The sequence below is a fragment of the Balaenoptera borealis genome, assembly GCF_965194805.1.
Source record: "Balaenoptera borealis genome assembly, chromosome: 12".
Classification (NCBI taxonomy): Eukaryota; Metazoa; Chordata; class Mammalia; order Artiodactyla; family Balaenopteridae; genus Balaenoptera; species Balaenoptera borealis.
In genome coordinates, this window is record NC_138869.1 from 9,176,848 (window position 1) to 9,185,228 (window position 8,381).

An 8,381-nucleotide genomic window follows, 5' to 3' on the forward strand; every position below is an offset into this window, starting at 1 on the left:
CACTGACCATAAAAGAAAAATGTGATACATTGGACTATATTAGGATTAAAAACTGTTCATTAAGTGAATAAAAAAGCAACAGAGTGGGAGAAGGTATCTGCAATACACATATTTGACAAAGTTCGCTTTAAAACTCATATCTAAAGTACCTGATATAAAAATAGGCAAAAGACTTGATCAGGTACTTTGCAAAAGAGGCTAGCCAAATGGACAACAAATATTTTAAAAGGTGCTTAACTTTACAGTCATCAGAAAAAGGGAAATAAAAATTAGAAATAAAAATTACAAGATGATACCACCACTTACCCACCAGAGTGATAAAATGAAAAAGATAGAAAATGCCAAGAACCAGGAAAGATGTGGAGTGAATGAAACACTCAGACACTGCTGGTGGAGGTATACACCGGTACAGCCGCATTCAGAACCGTTTGGTAGTGACTCAAGGCTGAACACGTCCTACAGCCCAAGTATATATCTAACAAAAAGTGTATACTTGTTCACTGAAAGACCAATACGAGAGTGCTCACAGTTGTACTGTTTGCAATACTGAAAACCACCTGAATGCCCATCATCAGTAGGGTAGGAAGATATATTGTGATATATTCGCACAGTGAAATACCATACAGTAATGAGAATGAAGGGCAATTACACTCAGTAATGTGATTAATCTAACAAACAAGTACTGAGCAAAAGAATCCAGATACAAAAGAGTAAACCATGTATGATTCTACTTACATAAAATTCAAAAACAGGCAAAACTAATCTATGGGTTAGAAATTAGAATAGTCAGAGGGCTTCTGGAATGCTGGTATTGTTCTGTTCTTTATCTGGGTGCAAATTACACAAGTATGTTCATTTGTGAAATGATTTACACATTTTCTCTAATAAAAAGGTTAAATAAGAGAGATGTTTCATATGGGTCCGGGGAGTCGGGGTTGATAGAAGCAAACGTTAAGACCAATTACATAGCCAGCAAAAACTCTTCCATTTGTATTACAAAGGATTGGTGTAGAATTTCCAGGGCACTCATTTGACAATTTTCCTAGTCAGAAGTTGTAAAACTGTATTGAAATGAGTCTTAATAAACTACCTATTTTTAAAACTGGCTTCCTTGTACAATAAAGGCTAGATACATATTTAACCAAGGTTCTCGAATCAGTGTAAACAAGGCAGGTAAAAATTCACAGGGTGCACACTTCATCCTAAGGAATGAGTATTAGAAGTTATGTTTTTGCTTTAGATATGTTTGGCCTTTTCTGTTTTACAAGAACCCCGTATTTTTTTTTTAAACAACGCAGGAAATCTTTTTCCAAAAACTAATGCCTACATTAGGAGTCCCGTGTTTGGGAAGTTAATGTGCTTGGAACAGTTGAGTTGTCTTTTGAGACATTCCATTTAAGTGAAATAAATCAACAGGTTAAATCCAAGCTACCAATTTTATGCTAATTATTTAACTCTTCTCTGTATCAACAATCTACTTTATAAACCTTGTTCCTTACAAGAGTCATCATTATATTTTACTATGGTGTTTCTCTTCCCAAAACTTCTCCTTGTTTTACTTTTCTTGGGCATTTTTCTTTCTCAATATCTTAATCTCAGTACATGCTCAGTCAGTAATACAAAACCAAAACCACCTCAAATCAAGATAACCAATGACCTAAAACTATGTGCAAGGTATTTTTCAGGCCCCACAAGAAATACATTAATAGTGTAGTTCTTGAGATCGAAAAGTTACCAAGATGAAAGATGTTTGATAACAGAAGAAAGTACAGAGAAAAAAAGTGCTCTAAAAACATCGAGGAGACAGAGACTCACACATTCTGAAATAATCGGGGATATCGCCTCAGTAGAGATGGGTTTTGAATTATGAGGGCCCAGTGGAGTGATTGGGATTTGGATTATTACTGATAAAGGTATTCCAAGGAAAATATACTTGTCTCCATCATCCAGCATGGCCCTTCTATGACCTGAGTTTATTTAAGCAATAATAACAAAATGAATATAACACCAAAGAGGATTAGATTTCATGTAGGACAGACACTTGCAAATTGGATTGGTTTCTCCTGGTCAGTTGTTTGTACCTTGTAATTGGCTAGAGGTGTATTGTATCAATGGCAAAGAGATTTCTTCGTAAATGGGAAAAATTTCTATGTGAACCTGGCCATGATTAGGTCAAACTCACACCTTTGGATCTTTTTAGCATCATACTTTAATCAACTAAGCAAACTTGCCCAGTCTACATAATAGGTTTTTAATTTTTTTTTTGGCAGTGCGGCACGTGGGATCTTAGTTCCCCGATCAGGGATTGAACCTGGGCCCTCAGCAGTGAGAATGCAGAGTCCTAACCACTGGGACGCCAGGCAATTCCCAATAGGTCTTTAATTTTTAAAACTAAACTAAAGGCAGGGTTTTAGGTAAAGTGTCAGACAATAGTAAAATAATATCCAATTATCTTACATTAAAAATATTTAATTGCTAACGCAAAGCAAAAAAATAAGAATAATGAATATTTTACTTACTCCAGAAGAAGTAAGGGGAGCCATCGTGTTCACATGTCTGAAACATGTGAAGGGTATCAGAACTTCTGTTCTGTTACTAAGTTTTGTCACTGGCTCTTTGCAAAACAAGAAATTGAACCTTGGTTTCTTTCTTCTAGAACTATGATTAATAATAAGTATCTTTCAGATAATATCTAAATATTCTGAAAAAAATTCTAAGGAAAAGATTGGAAGAGTGTAAGAAGTAACTCTGACCTAATTAACTATGGAAATAGAAAATTTTTGATAGTATGGATAATGAAAATCTGTATCATCCCAAAGTGTAACTTCCGTTTTAGAGGTGAGAAGACAAAACTAACATTTGTTGGACACTGATTACATACCAGACACTGCTCTAAGTGCTTTATATATTGGATATTAGTTACTTAACCAAGTAAGGTACTTTTCTGCTAGCAAATAAGCCTCTTGAAGTTCAAATGAATATTGAAGTATCAAAAGGTAGGCAGACTTGCAAAAGAAGCCAGGCATTTGGATAATTCACAAACTTATAACATTCAAATTAATATTCAACTAATGATATTCAAACCAATGGAGGGCCGTGGTGCAAATAACTCTAAATAACAGGTAATTCAAAATATATTTGTACCTGGTTTTTAGCATATACTATAATATTGTTGCTTATATTAACATCAGTTTTAGAATATTATTCAGTGTACACTAAACTTTTGTTTTTATACACTAAACAGATTCCAGTGCCTGAACTCAGGAGAAGTACAGCAAGGGATCAGCATGGTCTCAATAAGTCAGCAAGAACTTATTAGTTACCTATTATGTGTTAGATACTGGTGGAATATAGGCGAGAATAAAACTTGGATCTTATCCTCAGTGACTATATAATTTGGCTTAGGTAATATATAAAACAGAAAACAATATCAGGCAGTCTCCAATTAAGGTCTAAATACTGTGATACAGGCCAAAAATGCTAGAGGATTTTATTCTTTCATTTAATAAGTATTATTGAGCCCCTCTATTCACTGAGCATGTTCTAGGCAGTTGGGATGCACCAGTGGGTGAGCAAACCAGACAAAGATCTCTGTCCTCATGGCGTTAATGTGCTAGTGAGATAAAACGGACAATAAACAATAAATACGGGCTTCCCTGGTGGTACAGTGGTTAAGAATCCGCCTGCCAGTGCAGGGGACACAGGTTTGAGCCCTGGTCCGGGAGGATCCCACATGCCGCGCAGCAACTAAGCCCGTGCACCACAACTACTGAGCCTGCGCTCTAGAGCCCGTTAGCCACAACTACTGAGCCCATGTGCCACAACTACTGAAGCCCGTGCGTCTACAGCCTGTGCTCCGCAACAAGAGAAGCCACCGCAGTAAGTCTGCGCACCGCAACGAAAGAGTAGCCCCCGCTCGCCGCAGCTAGAGAAAGTTCACGCACAGCAACGAAGACCCAACACAGCCAAAATTAAATAAGTAAATAAATTTAAAAATAAATAAATAAAATAAACAATAAAAACGATGAACAAATAAATTATATGGCAGGCTGGAAGTTGAGGACTGCTTAGAAATAAGCAAACGTAGAGCAGGGGGGAGGGGAAGGGCAGTGGGGAGGACAGATAATTCAATAAGGGGTCAAGGCAGTGCTCACTCGAAGGTGAGAGCTGAGCAGTGATTAGAAGGAGCTGAGAGTCAGCCAAGATGTCAGAGGAAGAGGGTTCCCAGAAGACGCAAGAGCTCGAGTGGAAGCACTAAGGCAGGAGCAAGTGTGAAACATGGGAGCAACAGCAAGGAGGCCAGTGTGTCTGGAGAGAGGGGAGGGGGGGACGCTGATGGCGTGGGGTGCAGGGCTTACGTGTCAGGAGAAGGGGAGTCACTGCAGGGTTGTGAGCAGAGGGACAGACCTGACTTCCATTTTAACGTGATCCCTCTGGATGCTGGGTTGAGACTAGGCTGTTGGGGGCAGAGGCAGGAAAACCTGTCAAGAGACTGGGAGAGCCCTCCAGGCAAGAGACAGTGGGTAGCTTGTATCAGACGCTGGCAGTGGAGTGGGGAGAAGACACATATTCCTGCAGGGGAGAGGGAGAGCGATTAACGGTAACGTATTCAGAGAGCAGACACTACTTGAACCTGACCTTGAAGGACAGAGAGAATTGGAACAGGTGTAAGAATTAGGAGAGGCGTTCCAGGACATGTTAGTTTTGGAGGCAAGAGTGAGTGTGGCTTGTTCTTGGGACAATGATGTGAGTCTAATAAGAGCAAAGCAGGCCAGTCTCTGGGGTGTGGAGGGAAATAAGGTACATGAGGTGGAACCAGAATACAAAGAGCTCTGAATGCCAGTGTTCACACTGGTGCCTTGTATATATTGCAGGCGCTCAACACGTATTAGAAAACGGGTAATAAAGACAGGCTTTTAGGACCACTTATCTGGCAGATCGGATTGGCTGGCTGAGAGTTTCTCATTTAGCTCAGCTAGAAGGCCATACAGAAATCCTGGCATGAGGTAATGAGGGATAATTCACATGTAGGTAATTGACAGTTGGCTGTTTTAAATCTACTTTCTAATGCAAACCATTCGCTACTTGCGGGAACCTCAATCTTGTGTTGGCAATCCCTTACTCAAAAAAAAATTACGTGGGTCTAAAAAACTGTGTTCTCAAGCAGCCACGTGATCTTAATTCCCAGGTTATAAAAGTTGAATAGCAGTTGCTATCAAATACATGTGCAATGTCTGTGTCTCTAAATTAGTTACAGGTGCAAAATTGTCTACCAAAAACGTTAATCTCGTAGAGGTTTATAGAAACTAACTCCCACTCAGACAAGTCTGATTCATTTTCTACCACATATTTTCACAAATACTCAACAGTAGTAGGTGGACACAAGGCATTTTCTGGACAACTTTCTAATGCCTAATTAAGGGTATCCAAAGGAAGCTAAAATAACAGACACTTTGTGTCTGTTCTGATGATTGACTATAACTAAGAAATCTGCTTTGGTCAGATTTCCTCTGACACAAAGAATACATACCTTACTAAGAGCTATGATGATCTCAGAATTTCCTCCAGCTCATCTTATTCAAGGTATAAGTGAGAATGCTACAAAGGTAATAATCTATGACAACCTCTATCAGAGGTATAAAAATTGTTCTTCACTTAACGACCCATGTTTTACACTGCAATTAACAGTTTATATGGATAATTGCTGTTGGGTAGCAATTCATCATACGGAGAACACGATCATCTAAGGCAATTTTCACTGTCTCAGAAGAAAACAATCATCGCTCTCATTTAGGCACAAAGAATGACTTAACTTTTGGATATTCAATCTTTTCATAGATAAATGTTAATAAAAGTGGGAAGTAATTCCCCCCTTTAAAAACATCAGACATGATGCTTTCTCTAAGTCTGATCATTTCCTTATCAAAACATTCACGGGAGCTCATGCAGAGGCCTCGTCTCACTCAAAACTGACACTTGCTTTGATTCCTAAGGAATCCTGCTGATTTCCCCACCATGTTCCTTAAAATGCTTCACATTTAGGATATTATATGTCTTCTATTCTATCCACAAGTGATTAATACTACAAGGCCAGGCCAATAAACTCTATACAGGCTGTCCGGTGTGCTTTCGCAACTACTGTGTCATTTAATCCTCACAATAGCCCTGTGTTTTCTGTTAATATATGTGCAAACGGAGGGCAGAGAGGATAAGTGACTTGCTTAAATTCACACAGAAAGGATGTGGCCAAGACAAGTTCAGGAGTTCCATTCCCTGATACTACATGGGTCCCCTCAAACTTCTGGAAAGGTAAAGACTTGGGTCAATTATCTAAACGCTTCCAAGTACACAGCTGCCTGGAGTCACACAGCCACAGTTTAAGTCTCCCTCAATAGAAATGGTGGCCAATCAATCACTCACTCCTCTCTCAGGAGAGACTCTCATTTCAAAGAATCATCTATTGCAGCATTTGTCATGTCTCTAAGGCACACTTCCATTGCTCAATCAGCTCCAAAGGACAAGCGTGTCATCATCTTTCAATGCTCTGGTGCAACAATTTAAAATTAGAGAATTCACACAGGACTAAGTCTGGCACTAAAAGTGGGAGGCATATTCAGCTTAAGTTTATGGAGCTTCCCTTCAATCTTGCCAATTTCTCTAGTGGAAATGGTTTCAGAGCCAGCATGGGGTTACTTGGGGTTCCTTGAAAAGCTCATGATGAAAACAGAAAGGGAAATAAGATAAAGAGAGTCACAGTGATAATGAAGCCCAGGAAAACGTATAGAAGTCCCCTCTGGGCACAGTAGCTACACACAGTGGAGTTTTTAGTTTCATGAATGGGACCAATATGGCTGGACATCTGGATCATTCACACTCAACGAGCCACTCTGTCTTCAGTAGCAGCACTCAGATCCTTGCAACATCCCTATTCCCCTTTGCCTGTGATACAGATGAATTCCTGTATTGAGGCCAAGTACCTAATCTCTGCAGGGTTTCACCTCTGCTGGCCTCAATTAGCTAACGATGACCACAATCCCAATTTGTTTTCAAGTTTGTTTGTCTGTTTGTTTTGGCAACGGTGGAGTATTCAGTGGCCACCTACAAAATATGATAGAAGTTTACAATCACAGGTCTTTGGCCTTAAGGAACTCATATTTTTAACAGAAAAACATTTACGAATAAGGAGTAATCAGAGACCATATAACACAATAGTTAAATGATTGGCACAATATATAATTTCTTAACTGCTAATAATTCTATTCTGTACCATGTTAATTAAGAAGAAAAGTACTGGGTTATTCTTTTGAAGGGGATTTGAGACTCAAACAAATTATACCCAGGGAAAATTCAAGGCATAAAAATAAAGAGATTAGTACAGGATGAAAACTAACTTGAAACCCATAACTATCCCTTACCATAAACAGTACTTGCCCCAGTTAACCTAAAACATTTGTTGTACTGCATTCTGGACATATTCTTTCAAACAGACAAAACTATCAAATTTTGACTCAAGAATTATTTTACAGTATAGCTAGGACATTCTGCCCTGATGCAGCATAAATGAAAAACCGGAGAAAGATAGCAATAATTCTATGGCTTATAGAAAAACAGAGTAACAGACTTTTATATAATATAATGAAACTAAACTCCTATTTAAGAGACTCAGATGATAGAAACATACATTGAGCCCAGTCATCATAATAAAATGAAATGGTATTTCATGAAATATTTTCTCTTAATTTTTAAAAAGCTTGATGTTTTAAAAATTTGTGATCAATATGTTCAAACTTCAGGCTTCCAGAAAAATTGAAAATCAAAATGTAAAGCCATCCATTTCAACAATTAAGCAACTTAATTTTAATGCTTTAGCACTTGCATTGTAAAACGTGAATCAGACTAGTTAACACAACCTATTTTTATGTGGCATCTGTGAGAAGAAAATGCCCAGAAATATAGAAATAAATACAAAACAGTACAAAACAGAATCAGCTGTGCTAATACGCTCCAGTAGAAGGAGCTACAGAAATAAGAACTTACATTTTGCAATGGCCAAGAAAGAAATGCTGAAAATGAAGTATCGGAATCTTTCATATCCGAACAAAAGTAATAATCATTTACTTAGCATACGATAGGCATTAGGGGCCTCATTTTCTTTATGTGTAAAATGCGACACTTAGACCTTCTCCGAGGTCCCCACACCATTCTACAAAGCCTTAGGCACTATGCTTCACACCCTAAGAAATAGAAAGAAGAATACAACTTGGTCCTACACTCAGGAACCTTACAATTCTTTGGGAGAGATAAAATGTACATGCAAGTATCTAGATTTCAGGGTAGAGCAAAGATATGCAAAGAGTACTTTAAGATGAATAAATGCTGTG

At 38.3% G+C, this 8,381-nt stretch overlaps 1 protein-coding gene across 5 annotated transcripts in view; it reads right to left on the reverse strand.

The window, feature by feature from the left end:
• PPARG (peroxisome proliferator activated receptor gamma) overlaps positions 1-8,381 on the reverse strand; it is a 131,530-nt gene that overhangs the window by 62,556 nt on the left and 60,593 nt on the right. The window contains exon 3 of one of the 5 annotated variants that reach the window (XM_082347933.1): positions 8,038-8,093. The exons of the other annotated variants lie outside the window; for them this stretch is intronic. The gene's annotated coding sequence lies outside the window, so the exon portion shown is untranslated. The remainder of the gene's footprint in view (positions 1-8,037; positions 8,094-8,381) is intronic. 5 annotated transcript variants of the gene reach the window in all.